This window comes from Chinchilla lanigera, unplaced genomic scaffold (genome assembly GCF_000276665.1).
Source record: "Chinchilla lanigera isolate Chin_1 unplaced genomic scaffold, ChiLan1.0 scaffold00012, whole genome shotgun sequence".
Classification (NCBI taxonomy): domain Eukaryota; kingdom Metazoa; phylum Chordata; class Mammalia; order Rodentia; family Chinchillidae; genus Chinchilla; species Chinchilla lanigera.
The window spans coordinates 23862540-23871796 of NW_004955413.1; positions in this window are offsets into that span (position 1 = coordinate 23862540).

Sequence of the window (9257 nt, forward strand, 5' to 3'; positions counted from 1 at the left end):
CCGCGCGGGGTCCGCCGCCAACGGCTATGCAACAGCTGGAGGCAAACTTGCTGCGGGGCGGGCGAGATGCGCAGCGCCCCCCAGCGCCTGCTGGCGAACGCCCCCGCTCCGGACCCTCCCCCACCCCTGGCCCCACTCCACCTGCGCCTCCGCTCCAGGTTCCGCGGTCCACCGCGAAAGGCAGCTGCTGCGTGCCCATTTTACAGGCGAGGCAACTGAGGCTCGATGGAAGGAGGGCTCCCCGTTTGGCATGGAGCTTGCAGCGCTGAGTCTCCATGACTCCCTACCTCTGGTCAGAATGCTTGGGGGCAGATCGCTTCTTCTCCCATCCCCCAGGAGTGTCCCCAAGAGGATGCTGTGCTGCAGCTCAGAGAAGAGTCATAAGACCTTGGTGCCCCATTTCAAGCTCCCACACACACACATACACCTGTGCCACCTGAGTTGGGGGGGCCCTAGCTCCAGGGCCCACTGCACTAGGGGCACTAGTACGGGGGAGGGGGCGTGCGTTTGGTCTCAGCTGTACCAAGTGCCTCCTCCTGTCGCTGTCATCCACAAACCGAGACAGCCCAGCCCAGCTGCCACTGGCAGGCCTTGTGTGTCTCAATCACTTTTATGGGGCCGCCTGCCCTGGCCCTGTGGGCAAGTGCTGCCCAGCGGCAGGGCCTCCCGCAGGCCTGGATGTCAGTGATGCCTGGGCTACATCCGGACGGAGGAATAAGAGTTGGCCGGATGGAAACAGTGGAAACGGGCATCCCAGGCTGCGGGAACAGCATGTGCAAAGGTGCAGAGGCATGAAGCATCCTGGGGAGGGGGGCGGTTGCAAGGAACTCCACAGAGTTGCAGCAGAAAAACCGGCTGTTCAGAAATTCGTCCCTCTGCACACAGGAGGGCAGCCAGGATGGGACTAGGCGGACAGACAGGCGCTGGGAAAGAGGTCACCCATGGTCTGGAGGTACGGGAGTTCTATCCCTACCCCAGACTTCCTGGTGCACTCCTACCCACTCTTCAAGGTCCCTCGCTGCAGATCCAACAAGGCCTTACAGCGTCTTCGCCCTCTAACCCGAGCTCTCCTAAAGGGCAGGGGCTGTGTGGAAGGCACTGTGCATGCCCACCCAAGGCTGGCCACTGAGCAGGGTCCGGCTCGGCATCGGCGTTTACTGGCCCTCCCCAACGCCCCGCCCCCTGCAGGCAAAGACACAGTGGCCTCTACGCCCTCTGGCGGATCTGGCGCGCAACTGCAGAGAGTTCCTCACCTACCTGCAGGGTTGCGGGTGGCTGCGGGGCTCAGGTGCTTTCTGAGACGGGCGCTGACTAATACTCACCTCATCTGCTCCGAGGAAGGGCCCCAAGGAACACCAGGCGTCAGAGAGGCAAAAAAACAACCTCTTCTGGCTCTGTCTTGGTGGGTTGAAGTTCTAACCCCTTCTGAGCCTCAGTTTCCCCCTTTGTGAAATGAAGATAAAGGGCCCATCCTGATACACTGCATGGGCCCTGTCTTCTCCCTCGGGACGCCCTGGTCTGTCTGGATTAGCTCAGGGGTGGCTATGAGATTCTCCCTTTGGGGCTGCTGCCAAAGGTAAACTTGCAGGCTTCAGGGTCTTAGCTCAGTTGCTGCCTGGGTAAAAAGGAGGCCTGGCCTGTGCTGAGGGTCACAGTGGCCCACAGCCTCAGGGTACTCCACTGGCCTTTCTTTAGGCCAGTGTTATCTGGTACTGTCTGCCATGGGGCAAGTATACATAAATATAATCTGTGTTGTCCAGAACGGTAGCCACTAACTACATGCGGCCAATGAGTGGTTTGCATTGTGGTTAACGAAACAGCAGAACTGAAGTTTTAATTTTTATTTTTATTGATTTAAATTTAAATAACCATATGTGGCTTGTGGCTACCACACGAGACAGTGTAAGTCTAGAAATACAGGCACCTCCCTGCTGACAGACAAAACCGCTAACACACACACACACACACACACACACACACACACGAACCTTGAGCCCCAGGGTGAGGCCATGGGAAAGGGCTGATTCAGAGGTGGGCAGCAACAAGTCCATCCCCAGAGCCTTGGCCCTAAGGAGGCCTTGCCGTCTTTCACCCGGTCACCTGTAACCACGCTTCCTTGCTCATCTGCTCAAACCCTAGCGATGCCCAGAGCTCAAGCAGAGAAGCAGAGATGCCCGCTTCTCCTGCCAGCTTCAGGAGCTTGTTAGCGCCTGTCCAGGTACACGTGTGATGTATGCCTCAGAGATATGTGATGAGTCCTCTCTGCTAGAAAGTCAAATCCAGGCTGCCTCACTTCCCCAGCTAAGGCTGGTGATGGCTTGTATCTAAATGTTCCCCCTAATCCTCACGCAGTCACAGGTGGGATTTTTCAAGGTGGCTGGGTCTCAGCTGTGTGATGCTGGGATCAAGGATGTGATGCTACTATTAAGGGTTTGATTGCTACCTGCCCTAAAGGTGGGTAGCCTGGATGAGACTTAAGGGCTAGTGTGGTCGCCTGTCGCTTGCTGCCTTGCTAACTCCTGCCTTCTGCTTGCTATGAGCTGTTTCTCCTCTACAATGCCCCTCTGTCTTGCCACTCTGCTTTGGAGCCAGCTACGAACTGAAATCTCTACAAACCATGAGCCAAATAACTTTAACTTTGGATGTCGGGTGTTTCACCTCAGCAACAGGATAAGTAACTAAGATGGGGCTCTTCGTAGTGAGGCCCGACTTACCCTTCAGCAGTGCTTGTGTCACGCACGATCTATGCCCAGCGACACCCAGCACCTGCCCTATCCTCAGCACGCCGTGCAGCTCACCCCAGATCTCTACCTTTGTGCTTTTGGTCCTGCTGTCCCCTCAGTTTGGGGAGAGTTTCCTCCTCTCCGCTCCCCTTCCAGTCTATCATCAGCTCCCCTAACCCTAACACTACTCAGAGGTCACCTCCCCTGCGACAAGGCCCCCCCGGATGGCCACCCCTAGCCGAGTGGCCACGTTACTTCTTCCTCTGCAGGTTCCCGGATCATGTGGAGGTCCAATGACAGCACACATCATATTGTGCTATTAGTCATTCTCTACTGTGTCTCCCCCCCAATTTGGTCACCTCTGTCGAGTAGCTGCCACATGCCAGTGCTGCTCAGAGCCAGGTGCTGGCTGAGGCCCTCTTTGTACTTTAGTGTCATAAGTAACCAACCAAATAACAAGCATCTATCTTTCTCTCCCACCAACACCCCAATTTCTTCTCCCACCATACTTGGTGGGATGTGGGCTGATCATCCTCCCTGCCCCTAGCTGGGCTGATGGAATCGTAGGTGGTGATGTATGGACTGGAAAATCAGCAGGAGCAGAACTATCCCAAAAATTTAATGCCAGAGGACACAGGTGGGCATCACCCACTGCCCTCATGCCAGACCCCGTGTTCTAGGATAGACCCGTAGTGCCAAAGAGCTGCCCCTAGCAGCCCACCAGCAAGTGCCCTTTATTACCCGGTTGCCAGACGTGGCTCACGTACAAGTGACCCCAATGCCCCAGCTACACTGCCAGGAGACGCTTATTTTCCAGGAGACCTTTCTTTCTCCGGATTTAGAGAACAGAGAGGTCAGAATGAGAGGAGCACCGGAATGCCAAGAGCTTCATGCGTTGTTTAAGGAGAATACCAAGGGATACCCTTCAGACGGAGGTGAAATTTTTTTTTCCACTTAGTCTACAGGGCCTTTTGAGTTGAGACTAAGAAAATTAGGTTAAGTGGATTCTTTTAGAGAAACACACACACGCAGCACGCATCTAGGGTCATGTTCCTTTGTTGGAGTCAGGCCAAAATATCAAACTTTCTGTTGGGCCTCAGCGCTGGAACCATGGGCTGCGACAGTGGAGGGACCCAGCAAAGGGACACAGGGGGCTGGAAGGAGGAAAGGAGCCCTGAAGGAAATGCTCTGTTGTCCCGAGGGACTGGACAACGGAAGTTTGAGCCTGCACCAGCTGCTTGGAAAGGGGGCCCTCTGATCTTGGGGTGTTTTATTTTTCCGGGCACCATGACAGTCACAGGAAGCCGAGTCAAGGCAGAGTCAAGGGGACAAACAATTCCTGGTTTGCGGAGAAGGATGAGAGGACTTGGAGCAGAGGGCTGGGAGAGTGGCTTGGAGGAAGGGGACAGGAAGAGATGTGAGAGCAACAGGGGAGGCACCTTTGAAGAAGTTTGGGGAACCTCCAAAAGGGGTTTTTCATTATTTTGCTGTGGAGTGCGCAAGACAAGCCCCGCCCCCACTTCTGCCCAAGACACCTCCCCTGCCCTACTTCCTCCGGAAACCTTGTTGTCGGCCTGTTTATCATATTACTCATCTATTGTTGTGAAACGAATTACCTCAAAACTTGGTGGCTTAAATCATCCAAAAAACAAACCATAAAAACAAAAACCACCAACTCCTTCAGTTCCTGGGGTCGGGAGGGTGAGTCCCACTGGACTGAAATCGAGCAGTGCTGCCGGGTCGCCCCCTCCTGGGGCTGGTTGGCCAAGGGGCTGCTTCCCAGATGGCCCACCCCCATGGTGACAAGTGACAAGTCCGTGTTGGGCAGGTAGGAGGCCTCAGCTCTGAGTTGCATGGCAGCCTCCACAGCATGGCTTGAGCGTCCTCATAACATGGCAGCTGCATCTCCCCCTGTGGCAGAACAAGGTAGGAGCCACATTCTATGCCTCCATAAGCTGTCCTCAGAAGTCGGCCTCTACCGTGTTTGCAACCTCCTCTTAGTTACACAGGGCCCTGTGTACATAGCAGTATGATGCAACACAGGTGTTCATTCTGTGCCATCAGCCCTGTTGTGAGGCCAGTGAGTTTGGGGTTGGTCTTCCTTGGGGATTTGGAGACTTTCTATGCATTGTATCCAGAGAAGCAAAGGTGACAACAGATGTAGGGGGCAGTGGGATGTGACCCCACAGGACTCTAACAGTCTACAGTCTTCGTAGTCCACAAGTCAATCCCAGCACTCAGGTGGCTAGGGCAGGAAGATCATCATGAGCTCAAGACCTGCCTGTGCTACATGGTGAAACCTTGTCTCAAAACAAAAAAGCCAATGGGGCAGGAAGAACATGTATAAAGTTCCTTGTAAGGCTGGACAAGAGCAAAGGGTGCTGGGAGTGGGGCCCCCTGAGTGGGCACTGATTAGGGCCAGCAGCCCACACCCTCGGGAATAGTTAGAAACGCAAGTGAGAGTCCTCTGGCCCAGAGACCCCCTTCACAAGCAACTAGCTTGTCTGCTGATGGCAGCTGTGTTCTGGCTTGGGGCTGATGACGGGTCATGAGGCTTGCCAGGCCAGCTGCTACCTTGCTGGAGTCAGGAAAGCAGTTCTGGAATGTGGCCAGGGACAGAGAAGGGACAGCAGCCCCTCTGCTGATATATCCAGTGTCCCCACTAGAATGTGAATAATTCCAGGCCCAGCTCCTAGCCTGGCAAGGAAGAGGCCCCAGTGGGCTCCCTACCCAGTGGGCAAGGGTCAGACTGAGTGTCCCCATCAGGGACCCCTGGCAGGGTCCCACAGAGGTGGGATCTGCAGACACTAACAAACAGCCCCCAGCAGGTCACCTCCCAGGTGCCCACTGAGCAGGGTGGAGGAGGGAGCCAGGGAAGCTCAGCACCCTGCAGCCACCGGCCCAGGCTGCTGCAGCCAGGGCCTCTGAGCCTGCACTGCTGGGTGGCTGCCATCTGGGCCCAAGCACCCTGACGCGGAGCTCCAGAGCTCAACCCCGCCGGGATCCTGCTGGAGCTGGGCCTGCGGCCACAGCAGGGGACAGCGGGAATGTGGGCTGACTCCGGGGCCACAAGGTCGCTCGGGCAGCTTGTGTTATTAAACCATCTATCTGGCTCTGCCTGGAGGGACGCTGAGGGGCGGGGAGGGCCACGCTCACAGCCACTCCCTGGGCAGAACTGGGGCAGCTTGGTGCCCCTGGGAACCGGAGGTCACCAGCCTCGTGGCCTAGCTTGTCACCGCTGACCCGCTGCAGGCTCCCAGGCCCCAGCTGCTGCAGAGACTGGAAAGGCGCCGACTGGCTGGGCTTTTTTCGTATTCTTTCTCCACTCAGAAACTTCCAGGCTCTGCCTCCACGGAGTAAAGTGCCAGCTCCTTCCCTGGCATCTGGACTTGTCTGCAACCTGGCCACATTCTACCTAGGACTGCAGTCGCGGCTCCACACGGGGGTGTTTGCTATCCTTTGGGCTCCACGCCAAGGGCGCCACATGAATTCAAGTCCCTGTGGTTAAGGCAACCCTCCTCTGAGGCTGTTATTATTCTTGTCTTACAGAGGAGGCTCAGAGGTGCTAAGCAATCCACCAAAGCCATGTTCATCTAGGCTTTCCTGCAGACAGAGCCATGCCCACAGGGCTCCGGGTATTTTAGGTAAGTCACAGCCTTAGCCCCACGACAGGTTCTCTGTCCCCAGCACCTGGTCCTGAATGTCATCTCTGTCTAGAACCTGGTTGTCTGGAGCTGGGTGAGTGGCTATACATTCCCCGGGCTCCATAGGAAAGGTGGGTTAGTGTGGCTGGCACTGAGTTACTCAGATCTAAACCCAGTGGGCACCAGATGCCCGCTGGGCCCCCACAAATCTAATCCTTTCATTACACCAGTCAGCTCTGCCTCCAGACTGTGCCCTAACCTGCCCCACTGCCACCAAACACTGCCACAAAGGCTAGGGCCAGTGTTTCCTTGTAACCCTTATTTGCTTGTGGTGTCTGGCTTGCGGTGGGCACTCCAAAAACACTTGTTAAGTAAAGGAGGGAGTGGTGTCTACATGCCGCAGAGTGACCAGCAGGAGGACAGGAAATGCGTGCTGAGCAGAAGATGTCAGGCTTGCCCTGGGGTCCGGAATGGGGTACCTTGCCAAAGAAGGAAAGCTTGCCATGGGAAGAGGTGGGGTGCCCAGAGGGTGAAATGGCCCGGGCAACATGCTAAGGGGGAAGACAGAGGGCAGCACCCCGGCAGGTGGGCAGTACTCGTCACAAAGCTGGCTTGGCCTCTGCATTTCCCAAGTGGGGCAACAGGAGCCCAGCCTTGCCCTCCCCAGGCTGGATGAGTCCTTCCCACTCCAGACCCCGTGGCCATCACCTATCCCTTGGGCAAAGTGGCTGTGTCTCCTGCCTTCACCCTGGAGTGTCGCTGGGGCTCCACTTCCTCGCTGGCTACCAGCCCAGACCGGGGATGTCAGAGGAGCCTCCGCTCTGTGTGCTTGCTTTGGTCTGGCTGCTCTGCCCATGGCTTCTCCGCAGCATCCCAAAATCTGCCTCCGTCCACCCTTACATGTGCATGGGGACATGGGCATCCCAGTACCCAGTGACACAAGGCTCTGTTGGGTCTGGTCCGGCCAGCGTCACAGATTTTCCTCTTCTGAGAAGGGGACTTTCTGCTGATCCCTTCCCCAGAACCAAGCCAGTCACAGTCAGGAACTTGGCTCCCAACACCGGGAAGAGGCTGGAGCACCGCTTGGGGGTGGGGGCTTGAAGCAGGATCCCCACCAGGGGCTAAGGGAGGACAGGAATGGGATGAGGGCATCCCAGGGCCACAGCCAAGTGAGCTAGAGTTCAGGGCAGCCCCAGTCTCCTTCCTTGGAGAGAATCACAAAGTCCCCACCATTTACGAGTTGTCGGGTATCTGTCTGCTGCCCTACCCTCAAAACAATTGGAGAGGAAGTGATTAGTCAGGACTTGTTGGTTGTAAGTGACAGAAACCAACTTGAGCCCAGTTTGAACTGGCTTGAATTCAAACAGTGCTATGCCAACTCCCCTAACAGGGCAGGGTTCCCTGAGGAAGACTGGGGAGGCCAGCTTTCTGCCGTCAGCATCTCTCTTCTTGTGCCATTGTCTCCCAGGCCACTGTCCTCATTGCAGTGGAACCATAGGCCACAGGCTCAGGTCCACGGCCTCACGCATTCACAGAGAGAGAGAGAGAGAGAGAGAGAGAGAGAGAGAGACAGATCTTCCTCTAACTCCACTCTGAGCAATTCCAGGGGAGGACTCTGATTGGCCCATCACAGGTCACATGTTTATCCCTTGGCCCAATCACCACAACCAGGATGATAAGGGCAGATTAATGGCTCTGCCTGGGCCAGGCAGCCAAACCCTGGTAACAGGAGGAGGAACCTGCCAGTGGAAGAATGAGGAGGGATGCTTTGCAGAAAAGAGCAATAGCAGCCACAAAAGGGTCCCTTTAAAATGCATGTTCTAAACTGGCATGGATCCCAGGCATGGAGGCACACACCTATAATCCCAGCACTTGGGAGGCTGAGACAGGAAGATAGTTGTGAGTTCGAGACGGTTCCAAAGTGAGCTCAAAGCTAGCCTGAACTGCATAGCAAGACCCTGCCTCAAAAAGACAAAAAATAAACTGGTGTGGAGGTACATGCCTGTCATCCCAGCCCTCTGGGAGGCTGAGACAGGAAGTTCACAAGTTCAAGCCCAACCTGCAAAACTTAGCAGCTTAGTGAGACCATGTCTTTTTTTTTTTTTTTTTTTTTTTTGGTACCAGGAATTGAACTCACAACCTTGCACTTGCAGTGCAAGTGCTGTGTCCCTGAGCTAAATCCCCAGCCCGAGACCCTGTCTTTAAATTAAAAAGGGCTGAGGATGTAGCTCAGGGCAAAGGCCATAAGTTCAATCCCTGATGTTGCAGAAATTTAATTAATTAATTAATTAACTTTAAAATGGGTGCGATGCGTTATGATTAACTGGACTCCAGCCTTCAGGATTCACCTGTGCTTCCAGTGACGCCCACTTCCACTTCTGGGACCGCATCTAGACACCACACTGCGTTTACTGCTCTACCTCCTTAGTCTCTGGCCTGTGATGGATTCTGGCTCTCACCTTGCTCCCCAACCTTGATGGTTTTGAAGGGTGCCGGTCCGGTGTTTTGGAGACGGTCCCTCCCCCTGCGTCTGTCTGCTGTTCTCTCCTCCTCTGTCTGGGTCCAGAGGGAGAAGAGCACAGAGCACAGGGCCACCGTCACTGCTGCGCATCGGGGCCCGCGGCACCCGTGAGACTCCTCACTGACGGGAACCTCGCTGCTTGGCTGAGGCCGAGTCTGCACCCACTCAGCCGCCCCCAGGGAGACCGCAGAGGTTGAAGTGCTGGCGCTCGGGCGAGGGCTGGGACCGCACCTGAACAAGGCCTGTCTGACCGCCGAGACTCCACAGTCCTTCGGGGCGGGGGCAGGGAAACCGAGGCAGGAGCCACCTCCGGAACAGGAAGCTGGAAGAGGCTGTGCTGGGAGCCTGCACTCAGCATGCAGCAAGAGG